The sequence below is a fragment of the Gigantopelta aegis genome, chromosome 9, assembly GCF_016097555.1.
Source record: "Gigantopelta aegis isolate Gae_Host chromosome 9, Gae_host_genome, whole genome shotgun sequence".
Taxonomy (NCBI): domain Eukaryota; kingdom Metazoa; phylum Mollusca; class Gastropoda; order Neomphalida; family Peltospiridae; genus Gigantopelta; species Gigantopelta aegis.
The window spans coordinates 13,405,655-13,431,933 of NC_054707.1; the positions used below are offsets into that span (position 1 = coordinate 13,405,655).

Genomic DNA, 26,279 nt, shown 5'->3' on the forward strand with positions numbered 1-26,279 from the left:
TTAGTTTTACGAAGCACTAAAATGGTGAAACTTTGGGGTGAAAAGGTTAGCATGGATATGTAGAAAAAACAAAGAAACAAAAATAAGAACACAAAAACATTATTTAAAAAAAGCCTAAAGAAAACCAGCAACAAAAACAAAACATTTTGTTTTTTTAGAAGAAATATAAAAAATAAACCACAACAAACCCCCAAAACAAACAAACACAAAATAAACAAAGAAACAAACAGACCCAACAGTAAACCACCAACCAACCAACCAACAAAAAACCCCACCCAAAACAACAACAACATCAACACACAAAATTATTGAAGTATTTGTTGTAGTAGTAGAAGTATTTGTATTTGTAGTAGTAGTAGTAGTAGTAGTAGTAGTAGTAGTAGTAGTAGTAGTAGTAGTAGTAGTAGTAGTAGTAGTATCCTGTTCAATTATTTAGACCCAAAGTTTTTTGCAAATGTTACGTTTATTTCCTATTCGATATTTGTTTTCTTTGCATTTACATGAAAACAAACCCAAACCCCGACAGGTTTTATATACAAATCATCATATAAAATGCACGAAGTTGACTTAATTCCACTTTTTAAAAATCTCTGTGTCGTTTGAATGCACGTTATTTCGCTTATAAATAACTACGGTCATTTGCATATCAAAAGCATCATTCTATAGTGCGTTTCAAACTAATGTTCGGTTCTATCGTCCTATCCGCACAAATCGTAGTATGACCTATATTTAAGAAAATATCTCTAAACATGAAGCAGGCGCGGATTCAGGTGGGGAGTTCAAGTGACAAAACCTCAATTTGAAAAAAAAATATGTATCAAATATTATAATTATATTATGGAATACACAAGCGCGCGCGCTGAAGGGAGTGAGAGAGAGAGAGAGAGAGAGAGAGAGAGAGAGAGAGAGAGAGAGAGAGAGAGAGAGAGAGAGAGAGAGAGAGAGAGAGAGAGAGAGAGAGAGAGAGAGAGAGAGAGAGAGAGAGAGAGAGAGAGAGAGAGAAGAATATGGTATGCATGCGATTGGTGGAGGTGTGACCCTCTGCACAACCCCAACCCCACTTAAGGCTTCTTTTGTATATGGAGCGGGACGTAGCTCAGAGGTAAAGCGTTCGCTCATGGTAGGTCGACTGATCGATCCCACATGGTGGACCCATTGGGTTGTGTCTAGTTCCAGCCTGTGCACCACAACTGATGTATAAAGGCTGTGGTATGTGCTATCCTGTCTATGGGATGGTGCATATAAAACGTCCCTTATTACTAATCAAAATTACTTATCGGAAACAGTGGCCCATGTGGCGGTAGCGAGTTTCTTTCTCACGGTCATAATGCTCCTTAACCGTTTTGTCTGACGCCACATAAACGTATATCAAATGCGTTGAGTGTGTCGTTAAATAAACATTTCTCTCGTATGTATGTGTAGTCTATATGCATTTCGAGTCGATTAATTTATAGGTTGTTAAGTTGTTTGATAGTGAATGATATGGAAATAAATTGTTTTTGGTGTTAAAGAGTTCATGCATACATTAAAGTAATACTCCTGATGGGTATGGAGAAATAACTTAATCAGTCGACGAACTCATTTCTTCATCACTATCTTCGTTAAGGGGGTCTATCACAGGGGGTATTTTATTTCTTATAAAACTATTTTGTTTTCTAAAATCTTCTTCGATCTTTATTACATGTTTAACTGCGTCAGAGAAGTGTGTAGGTGTGACAGAGTTCAATGCATGTGCAAGTTATCTCCGCACCGTGGTCATTTTACCATCATTATGACGAGCTATGTGCCCTTTGACTTGACTCCAGATCAGTTCTATCGGATTGAGTTCAGAATGTCTTGGCGGCAGTCTTAGATACAAGTGCCCATGGCGTTCAGCAATATCATCAGTAACAAATTGCTTTGCACATTTGTTACTTTTCACAAGTTCATAAAGAACTGGCTTTGTCATGTTCTTCAAACCATTTGATGAAATTGTCATGATTCATCTCACCATGATAGTCTCCGTCTGTTTTTTTTAGCCTCAAAGATAAATTCACAGCCATCTATCAATCCATATTTATATTTATTTATGACAAATAATAAGTCTTTTTCCCTTCCCAGTCACCGAACAGAGTTTAGGAACTCGATCAGCAGCGTCTGATTTCGGCAGGTGATTGGCGGTACTTGTGCCCGGGTGGATATCTGACCAGTGGTGGGATGTTGTGTGGTTGACATTCACCCAGGTCTCATCTTGATACACTATTAAATACCCCTGTTCTCGTAAACTGGATATTTCATGGAGATAGGACAGTCTCCTGTCTGATATATTGGCGTCCTCAAAAATCACTTTTCCGGTTGTAGACATATGTTGGTATTTAAAATCGAGGTCATGGAGTGTTCTTCGTAAAGTTGATATGGATATGTTGATTCCACATCCCTCCCTTAAAGCCACGTTAATCTTATGTAATGTAGATAATTCGCCCTCTCTATAAAATCTGTATACTCGTCGTCTAATAACATCTTTATCAAATAAATCGATGAGTTTTCGGTCACGTTTTTTAACAGTGATTTCTGTGCTTGGATTCGTAGTGCTTAGATTTTTCACAGTTCTTTTTACTGTTGAAACCGAAACTTTAAGTGCAGCGGAAACTCGATCGACAATTCGATAAGAAGCATACCTAGGTCTACCGCGCTGATATTCATCTTCAAAATAATCGAAAACGTTCTTAATACACGATTTTACATCAACTGAAGTGTTTTTTGATTTACCCATATTTTCCTCAAATAACAATAACAAGAATGTCGACTAATACATTTTCAGTGAATTTATATACCCTACCTAACTTGTATTTTACGTGGTTTACACATTGCTACAATAGCACGTGCAGTCATAGATCAAAATAATGATGTTATTGACCAAGCAATGCTATCGTATTATGAACATTCAGGGCTGTGTCTGCGGGATGAAAAAGTGGTTGAACCCATACGAGTCCGAACAACAGCCCTTTGATTTTTCGCATTACAAATGTAACACTCCACTCCCAAACCGCAGCCCCTAGCACCACCCTAAATATATATATATATATATATATATATATATATATATATATATATATATATATATATATATATACGTATGAGTTCCCAATTTAGAGGCAAATTAAATAACATTTTTATTATTATTATTCTTCTGGGTCCGGCCCTGCATTACATTTATTTATAAATTTGGAAACCACATTCCTTGCGGTGTGTGAGGTGATTTGTGTTTATTACTGTGCTACACCTCAGTTGTGTTAGGTTAGATATGGTATGCTAATATATAATTGATATAATAAAATAAAAATACATAATACATTAGCTAAATTTATTAAATATAATGCACCTACAAGAAAGGGTTACATGTTCTGTTTGTTTACATCTATGTTTAACGGAAAGATTAGACAATGCTGTTACATACTGCAAAACAATAATAACCTTGATTTAGTGAAACAAGCTATAATGGCCTTCACGTAGCCTCAGATCCCAATGTTTTGATATGTAAATGTCCTTAGTTATTTATAGGTGAAATAACGTGCATTCAAACGACACAGAGATTTTTAAAAAGTGGAATTAAGTCAATTTCGTGCATTTTATATGATGATTTGTATATAAAACCTGTCGGAGTTTGGGTTTGTTTTCATGTAAATACAAAGAAAACAAATATCGAATAGGAAATAAACGTAACATTTGCAAAAAACTTTGGGTCTAAATAATTGAACAGGATAATAGTAGTAGTAGTAGTAGTAGTAGTAGTAGTAGTAGTAGTAGTAGCAGCAGTAGTAGTAGTAGTAATGGAAGTATTTGTTGTAGTAGTAGTATTTGTTGTAGTTGTGGCAGTAGTAGTTGCAGCAGATGTAATAATGGTAGCAATTGCAGCAGTAGTAGTAGTTGTAGCAGCAGGAGGATTAGTAGTGGTAGTAGTAGTAGCAGCAGTTGTAGTAATAGTAGTAGTAGTATTTGCAGCAGTAGTAGTAGTATATATGCACCCCCCCCCCCCCCCCCACACACACACAGATTTATCTATATCTGTGGTTATTTTTTATTTTTTAAAGATATTTTAGATATTTTTTGTACTATAATCCATAATATTTATGCTAATAGACTTAAAAGTAAGAGTTTATTTATATAGTTTTATTTAAATTTTTGTAACAAGTCTCATGAGCTACTTCTTAAATTAAAGGCTAAAAATCAATAATTTTAATGACTCCAGTCCCACATCACAAATTGTTTTTGATTTTTTACTCTGAAGAAATCTAATCCAGTACATAAATCGTGTTCTTTGTCCGAATCTCAAGTTACGTATCTCTATACAATACTGAGTCGAATGGGTATTTGACAAAATAGTGGATAATTCCATGAATCTCTATCCAGTGCCTCGTCTGTAGGAGGACAGACCCCCAAAACGGACGATTATTATGCGTGTGGGAAAATAGCCTACTGTTTTGAGTTTTTAAATTTTTAAATTATTCATTTTTTTAAAAATAATAATTAAAATTAAAGGCAAAACAAACTGAAAGATAGGAAAAGATCGAAAGAAAAGAACTAAAGTTATAAAATAGAAAAACACAAATAAACAAAAACAGCAGGATGATGGATCCGGGGCGGGATTTAGCTCAGTTGGTAGGGCGCTTGCTTGATGTGCTATGGTCGCAGGGTCGAACCTCCACGGCCGACTCATTGTTTTATCTTCCCAATTAGAACAGAATCAAAATTAGTTTATTTTAAAAACCCAGCATTACTATAGGCTTAAACAGACAAGAATACAAACAGAAACCCAACAGATGTGCAGTGAGTTACAATATACAAATATCGACAATTTACGTAATATTTAGGATGATGAACATCTGTACAATAAACATAAAATATAAATATAACATAAAAATACATTCAAATATACCAATATTACTTTATTAATTTAGATTTCCGTTTAGGATTAAGAGGATCAACATTTTACACTGTCTCGAAAGAAAAAGTAATTTCTGGAAAATTCTTTATTATATAAATCATGATGTTTAGTTTAAACAATATTTATTCCATTTTTTTTTCTGCTGGGATTGGTAGACAGGCGACAAGCCTATATTAGGATCGTTCCCTACATTTTTTACAAACAAGCTGTAACAAGATGACAGACTAAGTACATATGATAACTAACAATAATAAAACATACTAGTAGATAAATACTTGCCAACATTGCTTAATTAAAAAAACCATTCTGAGGACAAAAGTCTAATGAGCTTAAAAACAGGTGGTCAGGAAGAGAAATATTTGTTTAAGTATAAAATCTTAATATCATGATAAAAAGAATAGTTTAATATAAAATGGAATTCGTCTTCTGTATCTCCACCGTTACACATTCCACAATGTCTATTTTGCCTTAGGACATTGCCATGCCTCCCCACGTCAATAAGCAATTTATGATCAAATAAACGTATTTTGTTGATTAATTTGCAGTAACTCTACTTGTATCATGAGATAAAATTTAATATTATTAGTGGAGTTTAAATATTATGTGGATATAAAATTGATTGATGATGAATAAATAATTATGCAATTACATTATTGAATAAAGTGGTCATTAATCCGTTGTTTTACTATAGGTAATAATGATGTTTTATTCCCAGTATATTGACGACTAGTATTTCATATATGTGGTAGTTCCAATTCGAATAAAATATTTTAACAGAATTAGCCCGGTTAAATCTAGGAAGATTAATATCATCTATTCAAGTTTTATAACACTTTTTCAAAATGCAATTTTCCCGAATTTAATAGTTTTACTAAAATTTTAATAATTCTAAATTTACGGATTAATGGAAATTAATGGAAAGCGGACAAGTTCAGAATGTTCAATCATGCTGGAACATTTTTAATTACACCTTAATATTTTACAACAATTCGTATGTAACTTGTAAATATCTGCAGCATTGGGTAATCCCCACAAAACAATAACACAACACATGTATACATAATACAAAGATAATATATCAAACAAAATTATAACTTGGTTTTTACATTACGATTACAGTCGCTGAACCTGTTTTTAATAAACCGAATAATTTATTATTTGCTTAACCTGCATCGTGAATATTTGTGGGCCTCAAGCATTTTGAGGCTATATTTGGTGGTTAATCAATGACTTAATGTTTATCGACAAATCCATCACACAAGAAAGATCGGCTGTTTGGTGTCAAACTTTTATGAATCACTGAATTAACGACAATGCACAGAACAGGCAGCTGTGATCAATAAAAATGTCACGGTAATGTATTGTAAATGCTTTTAATCCATCATAAACATGTATACTTTGAAAACTGAACAACACTATGGATATGCTTAAACATATTTATTATTTATTTATTTATTTATCTATATCTATCTATCCATCTATCTATCTATCTGTCTATCTATCTATCTATCTATCTATCTATCTATCTATCTATCTATCTATCTATCTATCTATCTATCTATCTATCTATTTATATACTTATTTATATACTTATTTATTTATGTATTCTTATTCAGCGATGCTCTCAACGCATGTTTATTTATGGTAATGAGAGAGCAAACTCTTTGGCGCCACACCGGATGGATAAGGGGAGTCAATGTTGTATTGATTTCAAAATAATAATAATAATAATAATAATAATAATAATAATAATAATAAAACAAAAATTTAAAATAAAGTAAATAAAACAATATACATTTTCAAAACAAAACAAAACAACAACTACAAACAAACATTAACAGAAACAATCCCCCCCCACCCCCAACAACAAAAAAACAACAACAACAAAAAACACCCAATAATAATAATAAAGACATACCACGCCCCCCCCAAAAAAAAAAAAAAAAAAATATAAAAAAAGCCCAGCAACAACAAAAGAAACAACAACCCCAAAAACCCTACTCAAACAAACCCCCAAAACTGCCCCCCCCCCCCCCCCCACCCCAAGAACAATTAAAAAAAAATCCAACAAATTTATCCTACTGATTTTAAAGTATATTCCCTGCTAATATACTTAGTTAAACGTAAACTAATATAGTAGTAGAACCATAGTCGCAAATTCCATTTGTCAGGCGATTCCCGTCGGTGGCCTCATTGGGCTATTTCTCGTGGTAAGTACTATCCTGTCTGTGGGATGGTACATATAAAATACCCCTTGCTGCTAATCGAAAAGAGTAGCCCATGAAGTGGTGACAGCGGATTTTCTCTCTCAATATTTGGACGTCAAACATGTGGTCATTCTGACACTGTTTTTTAGAGGAAACCCGCTGTCGCCACATAGGATACTCTTTTACGACAGACAGCAAGGGATCTTTTATTTGCGCTTCCCACAACATTATAGCACAAACCATGGCCTTTGTTGAACCAGTTATGGATCACTGGTCGGTGCAAGTGGTTTACACCTAACCAATGAGCCTTGCGGAGCACTCACTCAGGATTTGGAGTCGGTATCTGGATCCGAGACTGGGATCCGAACCCAGTACCTACCAGCCTGTAGACCAATGGCCTACCACGACGCCACCGCGGCCGGTCGAATTACGCAATACGGATTACATAAACGTATGTATACGCGTAACGGATTACGTATACGTATGTATAGGAATTACGTATTATTTATACGTATGTATACGCATTACGCATTACGCATTACGGACAAATGAAATATGCGCCTTATGATGAAAACCAGGTTAGCATTATCATTAGGGAAATATTTTCGAAAATATAACCGCATAATTACACTGACGTGAAAAAAATACTAGAAAAGAAAACTATTAGTAGTATTCTACAACCGTACATTTACATAAATGTTTTGGGGAGATGCATTTATATGTACGACAGTCAATGCGAGTAAAACAAACTAATTCCGAACAAGATCCGTCTGTTAGTCAATGTTTCTCAGGAGCTTTGAGGATTATAGTATAAAGTTTGTTAACGTTTTTTTTTTTTAACGACACCACTAGAGTACATTGATTAATTAATCATCGGCTATTGGATGTCAAACATTTGGTAATTCTGACTCGTAGTCATCAGATGTAACCCACTTCATCTTTCGATTAGCAGCAAGGGAGCTTTTATATGCACTTCCCCACAGACAGGAAAGTACATACCACAGCCTTTGACAAGTTGTGGTGTACTGGTTGGAACGAGACAAAAACAATCAGTTGAATGGATCCATCGAGGTGGTTTGATCCTGCAACGCAAGCACCTCAAGCGAGCACTTAACCGACTGAGCTAAATCCCCCCCCCCCCCCCCCATGGTATAAGTATTTGAGTAGAGATTATACATAGTAGTCAAATAATATACATTGTATTTAAATAAATATTGTTTATGTGCGAAAATGACAATCTGCAAAATGACTCGGTTTCGTGAAGTGCGTGAAAAAACTTTTAATTTATTCCTATAAATATATATATATATATACATGTATTTTAAAAATCTTTTTACATGATTAGTATGTGATAAACTGTGTAATAAGGCTTGTTTTTGTGTTCTTTTGTTTGTTTTTCTAACGAACCTTTTATTTTGTTATTTTATATTGACATATATCATTATAAATATGCAGTTTATTTATTTTTTAATTTGATTATATTTTTTTGCTTTAATGTTGATCATCTATTTATCATTGATTTACCTTTGTTTGACACTCAATAGGGCCTAAACAAATTGTTTTCGGGAACCCGACAATACCTAGAAAAAAGGGACGACCCTATGTTTTGGGGGATGCATTTTTTGACATTAAACAAAATTATATGTTGATGAAACGAATACGTATATACCGTTTTATATAGATGCATGGGGGTGAATGTAGTTAAAAAATGGAAAAAAAAAAAAAAAAAAAAAAAAAAAAAACCAAACAAACCCAACAACAACAAAAAGCAACAACAAACAAATAAAAAAAAAAAAATTAAAGTCAACCTACTCGAACTAATTTTTTCGGCACTTTTTGGAAACACAATTTTAAGACCTAGCCGATATATTTTGTTATTATTTTTTCCCCGTTAATTCTTTCACAAAGAACGATTTCTGATAATGAATGATCATTTCCTGTAATGAAACAGAAAAGGTCATGATTTATATATCTTTTACGTCTCTTTGTTATTACGTTATACAGAGTTCATGCATATTGTTGCACAGGGTTCACGCATATTGTTATACATGGTTCATGCATATTGTTGCACAGGGTTCGTGCATATTGTTATACAGGGTTCATGCATATTTGTATACAGGGTTCATGCATATTGTTATACAGGGTTCGTGCATATTGTTATACAGGGTTCGTGCATATCGTTATACAGGGTTCATGCATATCGTTATACAGGGTTCGTGCATATTGTTATAAAGGGTTCGTGCATATTGTTATACATGGTTCATGAATATTGTTATACATGGTTCGTGCATATTGTTATACAGGTTCATGCATATTGTTATACAGGATTCATGCATATTGTTATAAAGAGTTCGTGCATATCGTTATACAGGGTTCGTGCATATTGTTATACAGGGTTCATGCATATTATTATACAGGGTTCGTGCATATTGTTATACAGGGCTCGTGCATATTGTTATACATGGTTCGTGCATATTGTTATACATGGTTCGTGCATATTGTTATACATGGTTCGTGCAAATCGTTATACAGGGTTCGTGCATATCGTTATACAGGGTTCGTGCATATCGTTATACAGGGTTCGTGCATATTGTTATAAAGGGTTCGTGCATATTGTTATAAAGGGTTGATGCATATTGTTATAAAGGGTTCATGCATATTGTTATACATGGTTCTTGCATATTGTTATACAGGGTTCGTGCATATTGTTATACAGGGTTCGTGCATATTGTTATACAGGGTTCATGCATATTGTTATACATGGTTCTTGCATATTGTTATACAGGGTTCGTGCATATTGTTATACAGGGTTCGTGCATAGTGTTATAAAGAGTTCGTGCATATTGTTATACAGGGTTCGTGCATATTGTTATACATGGTTCGTGCATATTGTTATAAAGGGTTCATGCATATTGTTATACATGGTTCGTGCATATTGTTATACAGGGTTCATGCATATTGTAATACAGAGTTCATGAATATTGTTATACAAAGTCCATGCATATTGTTATAAAGAGTTCATGCATATTGTTATAAAGAGTTCGTGCATATTGTTATACATGGTTCGTGCATATTATTGTATGGGCTTCATGAATATTGATATACAGAGTCCATGCATATTGTTATACGGAGTTCGTGCATATTGTTATACAGGGTTCGTGCATTTTGTTATACAAGGTCCATGCATATTGTTATACAGGGTTCATGCATATTGTTATACAAAGTCCATGCATTGTGTTATACAGAGGTGATGCATATTGTTATACAGAGTTCATGCATAATGTTATACAGGGTTCATGCATAATGTTATACAGAGGTCATGCGTAATGTTATACAGAGGTCATGCATAATGTTATACAGAGTTCATGCATAATGTTATACGGAGTTCATGCATAATGTTATACGGAGTTCATGCATAATGTTATACAGAGGTCATGCATAATGTTATACAGAGGTCATGCATAATGTTATACAGAGGTCATGCATATTGTTATACAGGGTTCATGTATATTATTGCACAGGGTTCACGCATATTGTTTTATGGGATTCATTCATATTGTTATACAGGATTCAGTCATATTGTTATACAGAGTTCATGCATATTGTTATACAAGTTTGATGCATATTTTGATACAAGGTTCATGTATATTGTTGTACACAATTCGTGGATATTGTTATACAGGATTTATGCATATTGTTATACGGATTTCGTGCATATTGTTATACAAGGTTCATGCATATTGTTATACAAGGTTCATGCATATTGTTATACAGGGTTCATTCATATTGTTATACAAGGTTTATGCATATTGTTATACTGGGTTTATGCATATTGTTATACAGGGTCTATGCATATTGTCATACAAGGTTCATGCATATTGTTATACAAGGTTCATGCATATTGTTATACAAGGTTCATGCATATTGTTATACACGGTTCGTGCATATTGTTATAAAGGGTTTATGCATATTGTTATACAGGGTTCATGCATATTGTTATACAAGGTTCATGCATATTGTTATACAGGGTTCGTGTATATTGTTATACAGGGTTCATGCATATTGTTAGCAACCACATTCCGTGACTTTCAGTTACTGTTTAAAAACATTTTTCAGAACATTTTCAAATACATTTCAAGGTTTTTTCTGCAACCATAAACATAATGTTACTATGTTTTCGTAAAAAAAAAGAGGCATATTTGTGTTATTTTAAAAGGGAAATATTAATTATCTATTAATTTTTATTTTCCAAGAGTTTCTATGACCCAGTTCAAAATTTCAAGAATTTCTACTGCCTAATTTAAAATCTAAATTCCATGACTTTCCAAGACACAAGACAAAATTCGACCAATTTCCAAGATCAAAGTCTAAATTATATGACTTTCCAAAAGTCAAGTCAAAATTCCCCGACTTTCCATGACCCAAGTCAAAATTCCCCGACTTTCCATGACCCAAGTCAAAATAATATGACTTTCCATGACCCAAGTCAAAATGATATGACTTTCCATGACCCAAATCAAAATGATATGACTTTCCATGACCCAAGTCAAAATTATATGACTTTCCATGACCCAAGTCAAAATTATATGACTTTCCATGACCCAAGTCAAAATTCCATGACTTTCCAAGTCTTAAAGCGACTGTCCTGAGTTTCCTGCATTGTAAGATGTGTCCGACTAATAAAATCTTTTAACGTCTAAAGATACGCATTAAATACATTTTCTTGTTTAGAATATCAGTGTCTGTATATTCAGTTTGCTTCTGGTCATCGTAATGTTTGTAAGAAGCCCAAACTGGATTTTGACTTCAAATAATTTCGTATGGACGAAAAATATATTTTAGGAAATAAAATGGAATTTAACCTAGTACAAATACTAAAATAACCAGAAACACGTTTAATATACAGCCACTAATTTGTATGCAGAAAACTATATTTGATATGCAATTACAGTCGTTAAAATGTTTCTGTTAGTCGATAACATCTTAAATATTGCAGCAAAGTCAGGACTGTCCCTTCAACAACAAAAATGGCATTAGCAAATTCCACGACTTTAAGAGATTTTCACGGCCCATATAAACTATTTTATATATCACGTAATGCAAGCAACTCTTTAGGTTTGAGGTAGAATTTGTCTGGGTGGCGGTGGGGGTTGGGTTTTCAGTCAGATGCGTGTCAGACACCAGCGTTTAGATATAGTTTGAAATAAGACTTATACCCTCCTTAGAAATCAACAACTGTACATACATTGGATGTTACTGCATACTCAATATTCGACATACACACACACACACACACACACACACACACACACACACACACACACACACACACACACACACAGACAGACAGACAGACAGACAGACAGACAGACAAACTATTTATTTACGTTTCATCTTGTGTACAGATTAAAATAAATAAACAATAAAAGTGTACAAGCCACTCCTATGGAGTTATGAGATACTTTAAATAAAATTATTAAAAGACTATCAAAAACATTTAAAAGTATTGTATTTACAAAAAGTAAAACTAAAAACCCTAAAATATGTATATGTTTATATGTATATAAAAATGTTGACGACGTAATAAAATAAGATGGCAACTTTTGGCTGTAATTTTAACAATCTCTGGTTGGCTTAAAAATAAAACAGCAGCTACTGCCTTTTTAAAACGATCTACTCTAATGTCATCATAAAGAGGACAGTGAATAAGAACATGTTCTTCAGATTCTACATAATTAACACAGTTAAAACAGGTTCTCTTGACAATCTCCATAAACGCGTGCAGTATGCGAATACAATATGCGTGTGCATCTATAATATAGCAAAACGTTCAAATATGATAAGTTTGTTGTGTTTAACGACATCATTAGAGCACATTGATTCATTAATCATCGGATATTGGATGTCAAACATTTGATAATTCTAAACACATAGTCATGAGATGAAACCCACTACATATTTCCTAATGCAGAAATGGACCTTTTATGTGCACTTTCCAACAGGCAGGACAGCACATACCACAGCCTTTGACCAGTTGTGGTGTAATGGTTGGTTTGAATATAAATGCTCTGTATTGCCAGACGTTTAGCAAAACACACGCATACTACTACTACTACTACTACTACTACTATAACTACTACTACTACTACTACTACTACTACTACTACTACTACTACTACTACTACTACTACTACTACTAATAATAATAATAATTCTACTACTACTAATAATTATTATTATAATGCATGTACTGCTACTACTACTACTACTACTGCAACTGCTACTACTGCTGCTACTACTACTACTACTACTACTAATAATAATAATAATAATAGTAATAATAATAATAATAATACATGTACCACAACTACCTCAACTTCAACTACTACTACTACTTATGATAATAATAATAGTTATAATAATAATAATACATGTACTACTACTACTACAACTAATACTACTACTACATGTACTACTACTACTACTGCTACTACTAATACTAATAATACATATACTACTACTACCTCAACTTCTACTACTACTACTATTACTAATCATAATAATAATACATCTACTACTACTACCTCAACTACTAATACATCTACTTCTACTGCTGCTACTACGACGACTACTACTAGTAATGATAATAATAATTAATTAATTAAATAACAATAATTGTTATCATATTAACATTACTAATATTATATTAAAATTATGTTACTGGTACTTTTAGTATACGTACCTTTGTGATCCTATCACTGCTAATACTATTACTACTACTACTGTTGTTTTTGCTACTGCTGCTGCTACTACTACTACTACTACCATTTCTTCAATATGCTTCATTTATATACGTTCTTAAGTAAATTATGTATATTTCAGAGTAGCATAGAACAATATCATCATTATAATAGTATATTATTTAAGTAAGAAGTGTAAACTTTATTTAATTAACATGAGTTAAAATTAAATATAGATAACATATTTCTTAAAATTAATCTTTCTCCAATCCATTGGCAAAATAAATATTTATTTAAAATTTAGCATAAAATACCTCATTCAAATGACATAATCGGTCAATTATAAAAAAAGTAGGCTATCAAAATGTATTAACCAATATACAAGAAAATAGATATATAAATAAAAATATAAAATAAATAATATATAATGAAAAACGACTTTCACAAGCAAACTTTAAATTATGTAAATTATATTTCATAACATTTCAGAAAATAAATATCTTCTTGATATTTTCCCTGTTTCAAATTTTACTCTGCAAAACCGGCCATGCCAACAAACATAAAGCGATTTGAATCAAAACGGTATCAATCATGGCTGTATTAAGCAGGGGCCTTTGTTCCGAGCCGAGATTTAAAACGAGGCGTGGCTTGTCAGAGCGGAATTCTCACACAATTATATCCTACTTTATAAAATTAAATATTTATTTCACGAGAATGGCGGTGAGTTTATCACAAAGCGACATACACTTTGTGCGATGGCAGTTTTTATCTTTGAGATCTCAAACGTCCCTCGCATCAAAAGCACGCGACCGACGGGGAACCGAGGCACCCATTGTTTGCTATGTAGCATGTTGGCTGAGCCCTATCTGCTCCGCTTTATATTCAACCAATGAGAAGTAAGATCATTCCCGGCGCACTGGACTCCGATTGGCCCGCCGATGATTTGTCTATAAATAACCTTAAGGTAAATAATACCGGCTGGCTCGTTGACACATCACGTGACTCTCTCAATTTTCCTGCAGTGAAGTCTCGAATACGGATTAATTATATAGCTGATATTTTTGGATAAACGAAGCTACCCGAAGACCCAACAGTGAGTATACATACTTATCACGATAGTAGAATTTAATATTCGTAAGTAGGTCGTACAGCACGGCGTGCCAACTGCAGAGCGATGGCCAAAATATCGCCGTTCTTGGTCCTGACGCCAACAACCAATTTTCCAAGATGGCGACAGGAGCGAAGCGAAGTGAAGATATTTCGTGAGCTCGTATCAAGTGCTTGGCATTTTTTGCGCGACCGTTGGGGGCCAGCGAACAGGATTTCGTTAGCACTGACGGGGTCTGTTTTGTCTAGTTGCCCTGCACTTGCTGTTTTGTGTCTGTGTGTTCGTTTTGCAGTGATAATATTTGAGCCTGGCGTCTGTGCGACCTACCGCTTGTCGCTTGTCGATTATTTCACAGGGTCGGTCGCCACAAACTGACCGACTCGGTGCTGGAGGGAGATTCCCCGCTAAACGTCGGCTTTACACCCCCCTCGTTCACCGCCCAGACAGAAAAAAAACCTTTTTATTTCAGTCATAATGGGAGAAACGTATACGCCGCTCTTTTTGACTAACAAAGACTTGGTTTTAACAGTTGTCGAGTTCACAGCGATGTCATTTGAAATTGAAAGCAAATTGCTTATGTTTTATTTAACACCTTTTGGTCACTGGAATTCCATTACTATAATGTAGATTATATGAATGCCATTATAAGGAATTTGTTTATAGCCTTTGTTGTTTGTCAACATGTTGCCTGCAACTAATGTGTATTCTGGGTGGGGGGAGAACATTGCAGATTTTTTTTTATTGGTGGTGTTGTTAGCCCCACCGCACAGACTGTTGGAATCAGCATGGGTGAAGTAGATTACTGTCGCCTGTTCAACAGCTGTAGGGATGGCTTTTATAACAATCCCTATTTATTTGTCTTTTATAACAATCCTAACAGCTGTAGGGATGGCTTTTACCACAATCCCTATTTTCAGCGTTATAATTATTGGTTGTAAAACTGTCACACTAATGATTACTAAAATCGTTGTTTATATACATTTCTATAAACAGTCTGTGTTGTCTGTTTTGAATCATTGTAAACTAGCAACCCTGGCATAACATGTCGATTGGCATATTACAGTTATTGTTTTGATCAGTGATTCATTGTTTTAGAATAGCATAAATAGTTTTGCATACGTATTTGAAATCTAGCTGTATTAAATGAACTTTGTAACTGGTATTCATTAACTATAATTCATAATATTTTAATAATTATTTACAAAGCAAATTTCTAAAGATAGCTATTCGAATTACAACATATATTTTTTTCTCCATGAATTTACACCAACATCAAGGAAAAAAATTAAAAATAAAGATAACAATAATAATTTGAAAAATAAAATAGTAATAAAAAAAAAAGGTCATAACCCTTCTTCAAATATTATATTTCGAAAAATATATGTTGAATTAGTTTTTATTTACAAATATTTATCCATCACACATTACACCAAATAATAACAAAGACAAAAACACAACAAAACAAACGATCCAATCGTAGTCAAAATGAAAGTAAAGGAAACGTATGCATAATGTCATTGCGTCGATTGTGTTGCTAAAATGGGGAAAAACTACACAAAAGAAAAACCCGACAACAAAACAAAAAACCTAAAATTAAAAACACCCAGACCCCGCCAACAAAACAAGTCCGGCGAATACTCGCCTAATACACCATGATTGTCACTCTACAAACCAGAACAGTTGGTGTAAATGTAAAATGGCACACCGCGAAAACGCGTTAACGTTTACATAATCTGAAGGTTATCGCCAGTCAGTTCTGTAACAATAAGTAAGTAACCAGCAGATATCTCCTTGCCTGACGACGCCCCACCCATGTGGAGCCTCATCGATACCTGATTCGCTGCAAGCCGCTAGGTCCTTGCTTTGCGACGAGTTATTAACCGTGGTCGGTAGATTTCATTACGCTGTCAGTTAGACAGAGAAAAAACACAGAACCACTCAACGATAAACGTTTGCAGACAATTGTTCCGTGAATTTGTATACTAACAGGACAGACAAGACAGCACACACCACAGTTTGTGATGTACTAGTTGTGCGGCGCTGAATGGGGCGAGAGAAAAACCTTGTGTCCGCCGAAGGGCTTTGATCCTACGCCACAACACTTCAGGCGATCGCTCTACCGACTAAGCTATGTTCCGCCTTTGCTATTGGGAAAGCTGGCCCTCATCATTCCTATATTATAATTAATATATAATACAATTCAAATTTATCCTCACGTCTGCATCATATTCATGAAACAAAATGCGTTTAACGACACCGCTAAAACACATTGAATCAATTAACGATCCTGTCTTGAGTTTGTTGCATGGTAAGATGTTTCCGGCTAATAAAATCTTTTAACGACTAAACTTACGTACTAAATAAAATATTTCGTTTTTAAATACCAGTATCTGGTTTATCAATGTGTTTTTGGTCAGCTAGAAGTCTATAGCTGATCCAAACTGGATTTGGTCTCCTATTAATTCCGTATGTACGGAACAAATACCAGGGTCATTTAATATGCAATTTTAGTCATCAGAGCGTTTCTGTTCATCTGAAACAAACTCAGGACAGTCGTTTGTTCACCAGCTATTGGCTGTCGAACATTTGGTAATACACGTAGTCAACTTCAACTTGTCTTATGGGAAACCCGCTGCACTTTTCAGTTATCCGCAAATGATCTTTTATGTGCACTTTTTCACACAGGACAGCGTATACCACGGCCTTTGATATACAAGTCGCAGATGGTATCGTGACCGTAACAATACTGAATAACAAAAGAAACGCGAATGTAAATTTAAAAGATATTATTTAGTTTAAAACCCATAGCTTCTGTGTGTGTTAAAATGATCGATATTTTATTCCATTTTGACAGTCTATTTACCGAATTCATTTTGTAATGAAACTTTGTATATAGAAAAATATACGCGTTTCTTGTGTTGCTCAGTATAGGAGTGCGTGCGTCTTCCCATTTTCCCCAATTACGAACACTGGAGTAAGTGGAGCACCAAAGAAGGGGAGGGATGGAGTACGGGCCTCTTGTGGACGCGTTATCGGGAATTTAAACCCTGACCTTGTGTGCCCTTTTTACTTTAAACCCCGGCCCGTCTTATTATTTATGGCTTTGCTCATAACATACACCGATTTGAAATTGTCTGAAGTTGTTGATATTCGACTTGAATACACAGTCACTTTTTAGGACTTTGTATATTGACAAAATTGAAATAAAGACATCCTTGTACGTGACGCGCAATGCACGGGTCTGTGTTAAACCGCACCAGCCATTCTTACTACTAGTAAATGTGGGGCGGGACCTAGATCAGCCGATAGAGCGATCTCCTGGGGCGCTGTGGTCGGTGGATCAAACCCCATCGGTGGAAGCGTTCTTTGATTGTTTTTGCCCCCTCTTAACCAGTGCCTCTATGCTGGTATATCAAAGGACGTAGTGTGTGGGGTCCTGGCTGTGGGAAAGTGCATGTAAAAGATCTCTTGGTCCTAGCATAGAAATATATAGGGTTTTCATCAAAGATTATATGTCAGAAATATCAAATGTTTGACTCCCAAATAGCAGACGATAATAAATCAATGTCTTCTAGTGGTATCAAACAGACTTTGAACTTTTCTTTATACATTTTAGAATTAAAATTGAGAAATCTCAACCTAGTTTGAATCAGTTGCATGTATGGTAAGAAAACCTACATGCTACAGTTTTACCATATCAAAGGGTGAAAAGAAAACCTACACACCCTAATTAATAATGCGGTGTCTTTGGTGAACGTACCGGCCTCGGTGGCGTCGTGGTAGGCCATCGGTCTGCAGGCTGGTAGGTACTGGGTTCGGATCCCAGTCGAGGCATGGGATTTTTAATCCAGATACCGACTCCAAACCCTGAGTGAGTGCTCCGCAAGACTCAATGGGTAGGTGTAAACCACTTGCACCGACCAGTGATCCATAACTGGTTCAACAAAGGCCATGGTTTGTGCTATCCTGCCTGTGGGAAGCGCAAATAAAAGATCCCTTGCTGCCAATCGGAAGAGTAGCCCATGTAGTGGCGACAGCGGGTTTCCTCTCAAAATCTGTGTGGTCCTTAACCATATGTCTGACGCCATATAACCGTAAATAAAATGTGTTGAGTGCGTCGTTAAATAAAACATTTCTTTGGTGAACGTATTACTGTGTAGAATAACAACGACATAGGTAAATAGTGAGCACGCACATCTAACCTATGTATTGTCTGTTCTGAGCAGTGTGTTTGAGGTTGGTCATTGTGGGATTGCAGGCGCATGTGAAGGGGGGTGTGTGAGAGGGGAGTCGGGGTCGGCGCCTAGATTGAACAAAAATTGATGTAGTAGAGTCGGTAACAGTACCTATCAACCGCCATTCCGGTGGCTTTATCACTGTTGACGGGATATTTCTATAAAAACTGTGATTCGATTACGAATTCATTGCAGACATATATATATATATCCTTCATTTTTTAATTCGTTGTTATATTCAATTAAGATTCAAGCGCGCTGTGCTTGGCACACACCTCCGTTTGATAGTCAGTTCGTTCAGGACGACGAGTTTGTTATCAGTGAGAGAGAAGTCGGTGTAGTGGTTAAATTGTCTCTCGATGGGAGCCCATACTGGTATGCGAACCCAGTACCTACTAGCTTTACGTGCGATAAGTTGGTAAACCACTAACTCTACACCATGGTACTAGCAGGTTGGTCGTCAGCCGAATGTTGGCGAACGCCGCGAGGTGCTAGACTTTCACCGCGCTATTCCGTCATGACGAAAGTGTGTAACACCTGATAGTGTCAGTTTATTGGCGATGACCTTGATAACACGCCTACAATTACAACCAACGTAATTTACACCTCGTTAGTTTCACTATGTGTCGAACAAACAACAACTACAGTAGTCGCTAAACCGTTCATTACCATTATAGACACTGACCCTGAATAATAATATAATATTAGGTAGGTAAGAATATTTATATTTGCTTATCGTTAAACTGCATATTATTTAATATTTTTTGTTTGTTAAATTAATAAAACAAAAATTGAAAATTCATTTGTTTCTTGTCGACTTGGTCTTCGGACACCCAATAGCCGATGTATATTTTTGTGCTGGGATGTCGTTAAACATTCATTCATTCATCTCGGAATTATGGTAAGTGATTTTCAAATTGAAGGAAGTCAAGTGCAAGGACCGCCGAACATTTTTAATATAAAGAAATCGTATCAGGGAAAGCAAGACTGTATTGCATATTGTAACAATTCTTTTGGTGATGAGGTTATTTACTTAATTTCATTATTTATACATTATTTTTTCCTTATTATTATTATTATTATTATTATTATACCAGTAATTTTTATTTTGGGTGGGTAAGTGGCGTTCGTTTGGTGTTGGACTGGAAATCAATATTAATTAACTGTAATTGCCCGAACTAGAAGGATGCAAATTACATGACACCATCTCGAGTGCGCTCGCTATCTTTGTTTCCAACTAAACTGAGCCTTTTTAAAGACCACAATTACATAGTAAATAATATATTCTTTGGAATATCGGTGTCTATATATTCATTGTTTCCGGTCCTCCTAATGTTTGTAGTAATGTAATAATTGAGATTTCATTTTATCTCATATGTTTGTTGTGGGGTTTTTCCCCTCACGTACGAAATTATTGAGAAGGATAATCCAGTTTGGGTTTCTACAAACAACAATACTACCAGAAACGCACTGAATACACAAACACTTCATTCCAAACTTCGCATGATAAAGCCTATAACATAAAATAGTATAAGAAAAATAAATGAAATGACCTGTTTTATTTCACAACTTTACACCGTTTTTCAGATTAGTACGTCTACGCTTATTGATTAATAGATTTGTCACCTAGAATGACTATGCACCAAAACAAGAGAGTTCTTCTTCAAATAATAATATATTTATAATATTAAATATCATGTTATTGTTAAAGTTATTTATTATTATTATCTTAACTTTTAACATCTGATTGTTTATGTTGTAGGGTCAAAGGTCAACATTCCTTCGCTGGTGATACCTAGGGTAAAGACTATGTTTGTGTTAGTGGGCGAAAATATAAACATTTATTTAACTATCATGTGATATATTGCCAATATATTTAATGATTCCAGGATAAAATATATTTCAAGTAGCGTGTATTGACCATAGAATATAGAAGAATAGCATACCACATAAAACATTCGACGTGGGTGATCTATTCTCAACTAATAAATAAATTGATACTTAAAACTTTACTACAAACTGCAGTTTTTTAAATTATAATTGTATTTTGTGAGTATAGCACCAGTTGTTAAAATAATAAATAAAAAATAATCTTTGTTTACACTTAATTATGCGCAACTGTTTATATTATTTTTAAACAATTAGACATTTTCATTTTAATGCTTAATTAATACACTGCCATACAGAAGACAATCTATTTTATATATTTACTGTTATTCGCATTGGTCAGCTACTGATACATTAAAAGACGTGGTGTGTGCTGTCTTGTCGGTGGTAAAACGCTTAAAAGACTATTTCGCTGATCGAAATTGCCTTTGTAGCAGGAGCAGTGGGTTTCCCTTCTCATTCGTTAGACTACGGCGCAGATTTAATTTAGTTATTATTTATGTTATACCGCTGTCCTCTAAACACACGTTGGGTGGATTTCGTTTCCGACAATGACAATCACTCCGATCAGTCTTCCCATTAGGCTATTTTATCGTTCCACCCAGTACTCCACAACTGGTGTAACTAAGGCCGTGGTATGTACTATCTTGTCTGTGGGATGATGCATATAAGAGATCCATTGCTGCTAATCGAAAAGAGTAGTCCATGAAGTGGCGACAACAGGTTTCCTCTCTCAATATTTGTGTGGTCCTTAACCATATGTCTGACACCATATAACCGTAAATAAAAATGTGTTGAGTGCGTCGTTGAATAAAACAGTTCCTTCCTTCCTTCCGATCAGTCTATGCATTTTGGAATACGGATTACTGACAAATTCAATTTTGGCCTAAGTGCGGGCGCGTATGGACGATATCTGGAGTGGGTGGGGGAACACAGGCTGCATATTGAGGGAGGGATACAAGCCACATTTTTACCTTAACTTATACCAGAGTAGGGCACACACACAAAAACCTATACATTTTCGTAAGCGATTATCCTGTGTTGGATACTTGATTAAATAGCCACGATGAGGTCATTAAACTTTTTTTTTTCTTTTTTAATGAAAAGTTTATGATTATTTTTAACAACACCACTAGAGTACATTGATTTATTGATCATCGGCTATTTGATAACACGTAATCGTAAGAGGAAATCCTCCTACATTTTTCATTAGCAGCAATATTTTATTATATGTACGTTTATGCAGGACAGCACTTGTCAATGCCTTTGACATACCAGTCGTTTGGCACTGGTTTGGACAAAAAAAAATGTAAAATCTGAAAATATGTCCCCCGAGGAGGTTCGATCCTCCGACCAAAGAATCTCAGACAAATGCTTTACCGACTGAGCTGGATACCTCAAGCCCTTTTTCTGACAAAGACATTATTTAGTGTTTGACGTATTCATTTATAGCCTGTTTACGTGTCCAAGCTACCTCAGTGTTAATTATTTTCATATAATAATACAGGTGTTGGTATTTGTGACGTATGGCCTAAAAGACTAGTTCACTTAGCGGGAAATGACAGTTCACCTGTAAGAAGATGCGTTGAAAGTGTCACTTCTATCTCATTACCTCACATAATCCTATTACGTCATACCCATTACGTTGTCATGCCCGACACGCGCTAGGCCATTGTGTTAGTACCTGTCATGAAGCAAAGTGCACACATCATATATACCACGTGATAGATCATAGACCATACCTCATTACATACCACAGTATTTAATATACTACCTGCCAGACGGCTTACGTTAATCACACAGACCGTAACACAGCATGCGATACTAGGAAGTAATACACCATTCACAGCATATAGGCCTACTACATGATCTACATGCATACAAACAATCAGATATAGGATGACCTTCTTTTGTTTCTGGTGGTTATTAAAATATATATTATTACGTTTTGCTCTCTCTCTCTCTCTCTCTCTCTCTCTCTCTCTCTCTCTCTCTCTCTCTCTCTCTCTCTCTCTCTCTCTCTCTCTCTCTCTCTCTCTCTCTCTCTCTCTCTCTGTTTGTCTGTCTCTCTCGCCTCGCGTCTCTCTGTGTGTGTGTGTGTGTGTGTTTAAATATTCAATGCGACTACTTTACTAAAATCTAAAGGTTTTCATTGACTAAAATTACAAATTCAGATACGACTGAAAATAAGGGCAACTGAATGTTGACCCGCTGTTTATAAATGTCATTTTCAGCTTGTGTATGTGGGTGGCTTCCGACGCCCTTGAAATTATTTTAACCGAACGAAATACAAAAGTTATATACACAGAGGACGAATATCATTTTGTACTGTCTGTTTACTGTATGACAGCATACCAAAAACGTAAAAGTATATCCCACAATATTTTAGAAAATACCCTAGTATGTTCAAATTCATTGATTTGTGTAACGATAATAATTCTTAGGTATTGAGAAATTTAACTCTGTATTGTTTTAAAGCATTTCAACTAATGTGTGTGTTCATATACCACCGTATTTTATTTTATATGTATGTATATTATGAATGCTCACAGGCCAGTATGCTTATTGCAATAAAACTATATATCAAAGTACTATTTATTATACATAACCTCAGTGTCATTACCAGGTTATTGTTTCGGGACATCAAATTGTTAATGCCTAAAATGACGTCGTGGCCAGTGAGTTCTGCCAGTAGGATCCGTAGGAATGACGGGAGAACTAATGTGACTACACGTACATGTAATATCAATATTAAAAAAACTCAACTGTAACACATTGCGCAATCGATTATTTGAGAATGTGTCAGTTGCAGTCTAAGTAACTATGACAATAGAATGTAGTGCCAGTGCCACCGAGCCCAGTTCTAGTGACATTGACATGTTGCCGGTATGGGTAAAAGCTATTTTTGGTCTAAACGAATTTCGTCAAATTCGCTAATTGCGAATTTTAAAAACCATTGGCGAATTTTATTTTAATTTGGCGATATAATTTCATGTAATAATTGATATTTTGTTAGCAATATTTTAAGTTTAATAGACAATTTGGCGAACTTTTCTGGTCACCTAGAGCTAGCCCCGATTTTGTATTATGTTAATTATGAATATTCCTGCAATTCACAGACATGCAGTTACATTTATGTTCAGATAAATAAATTAAATTAAAATAAGTCTACGAAAATTGAGACTTAATTGTGTCCCATTTCTGCAGGTCGTATACACGTTTCGGCTGTGATTATAATTCTAGCACTTCTTGGTTTCGGTGCCATGTGTCTGGTTGCTTTAACAAAAACAAAACCCTGTTATTAAATGCTATTATGATTGTGTGGGTGGTGGCCTTTATTAAAATACGGATATATATATATACATTGAGAGAGAGAGAGAGAGAGAGAGAGAGAGAGAGAGAGAGAGAGAGACAGAGAGAGACAGAGACACAGAGAGAGACAGAGACACAGAGAGAGACACAGAGAGAGACAGAGACACAGAGAGAGACAGAGACACAGAGAGAGACAGAGACACAGAGAGAGACAGAGAGAGAGACAGACAGACAGACTCCACGTTAGATACTATGCATCTTATAAGGAAAACGAAAGCAATGTGGTATATTTTAGAACAACGAGTTGTAACATGAATCATATTTACGGACCCCAATGTAGTATTCTATTTCTTACATCTCTTAAAAAAAAAAACCCACAAAAAAAAAAAAACACGCAACAATAACATAAAAACAAAATTCAAACGCCTTTTCCAAGTAAAACCTATGTACGGCGCTTGCAAGAAATGTATGCGTCATACATAGAACAATCAGTTTCATCTTAATTAATAGATCAAAGAGCAATCACTTTTGATCGTGCTCATTTCATTGAATGGTATGGCAGTGGCACCCGGGTAATCACCTTGGAACAGCAAATCGTATACCTTTAGTTCGATAACACACGTGTTATTTCCGTATGATGTTGTAAATGACACATGCTGTTCTCGTCAACGGGTGTGTAAGACAATGCACCAGTATATATTTTCCTGAGATAGTATACCAGTCATATTTATAGTTAAAAAAAAAACCCACATCAGCGATTTCATGCAGTCCTATACACTATAATGTTGATAAATTACTATTATCATTCACAAAAAAGGAGTAAAAAATAGCATGTACATTTAAAGCAAATGTATGAAATTAGTAACTATTAAACAGTATATTAAACAATACAAATTAGAAATAATGCAAATCTGATATCAAGAACAACGCAATGAACAAAACGTCGGGCATGCTAAAAAAAACCATGATCCATTTATCACTAAATGATAGCAATATGATTGTTTTTTTCTCTTTTTTTTTAAAATACAAAGATAATTAGTGATCAAATTAAAGTCATTTCCATGGCTACTTCTTGATGCTAGTAACACCACCAACACCGATGTGTATGTATGTATTACAAATCAGCCGTGCAATCGCCGTAAATAGGTTTTCTTCGGAACGACGGGTGTATTTTCAGTGTGCATTGAATTTTGTTTTTGAAAGGTGTCTAATTTAAATAATATTTTATTTGCTAAATGTACATTAGCAAATGATGTAGCCGCTAATTTGGCAATGGACAGGATGAGCCCTATATTTTGTTTTTAAACAGGGTTTTTGCGAATACGTAAGAAATAGAATACATGTAATACATAAAATTACCACATATTTTAGTTGGTTGCTTAAACCGCATTCATATTGCTTTTGATCGGAAGATACATTTAAAACCGCATCCAATTCGCGTTCGGTTGGTAGATAGATTTAAAACCGCACCCAAATCGCTTTTTGATCGGTAGAGACATTTTGAAACAATTCGGCGTAAAATAAATGGTATATAACGGCCATTAACTGTAATATTTTCTGTTACCAGTATACGCTGAAAAACGATTACGTCCTTTTTCCTGGATGTTGGGAGGGGGCGGAGGGCGGACGTCGTCCGTTTCTGTAGGGTTTTTAAAAAATATTTTTCATGTGCTGAATCATAAAGCCAAATTTAAAAGCGACTACGTTGATTTTTTTTTCTAACTCATGAAGTTAGATTTGAAACCCACAACGTCCGTTTTTGGGGGGTTGACAGGGACAACTAATGACTTGCTCATCGCCAGTAACGTCGTGTCTTTCTGTTTTTACCTTTTTGTAATAATATTAATAAAAAACACCCCAGAAATA

The 26,279-nt window shown here is 35.0% G+C and overlaps 1 protein-coding gene across 1 annotated transcript in view; it reads left to right on the forward strand.

Annotated features, from left to right (window-relative positions):
- Positions 1-14,877: 14,877 nt before the first annotated feature.
- LOC121380777 (polycomb complex protein BMI-1-like) overlaps positions 14,878-26,279 on the forward strand; it is a 38,901-nt gene continuing 27,499 nt past the window's right edge. The window contains exon 1 of the mRNA XM_041509745.1: positions 14,878-14,964. The gene's annotated coding sequence lies outside the window, so the exon portion shown is untranslated. The remainder of the gene's footprint in view (positions 14,965-26,279) is intronic.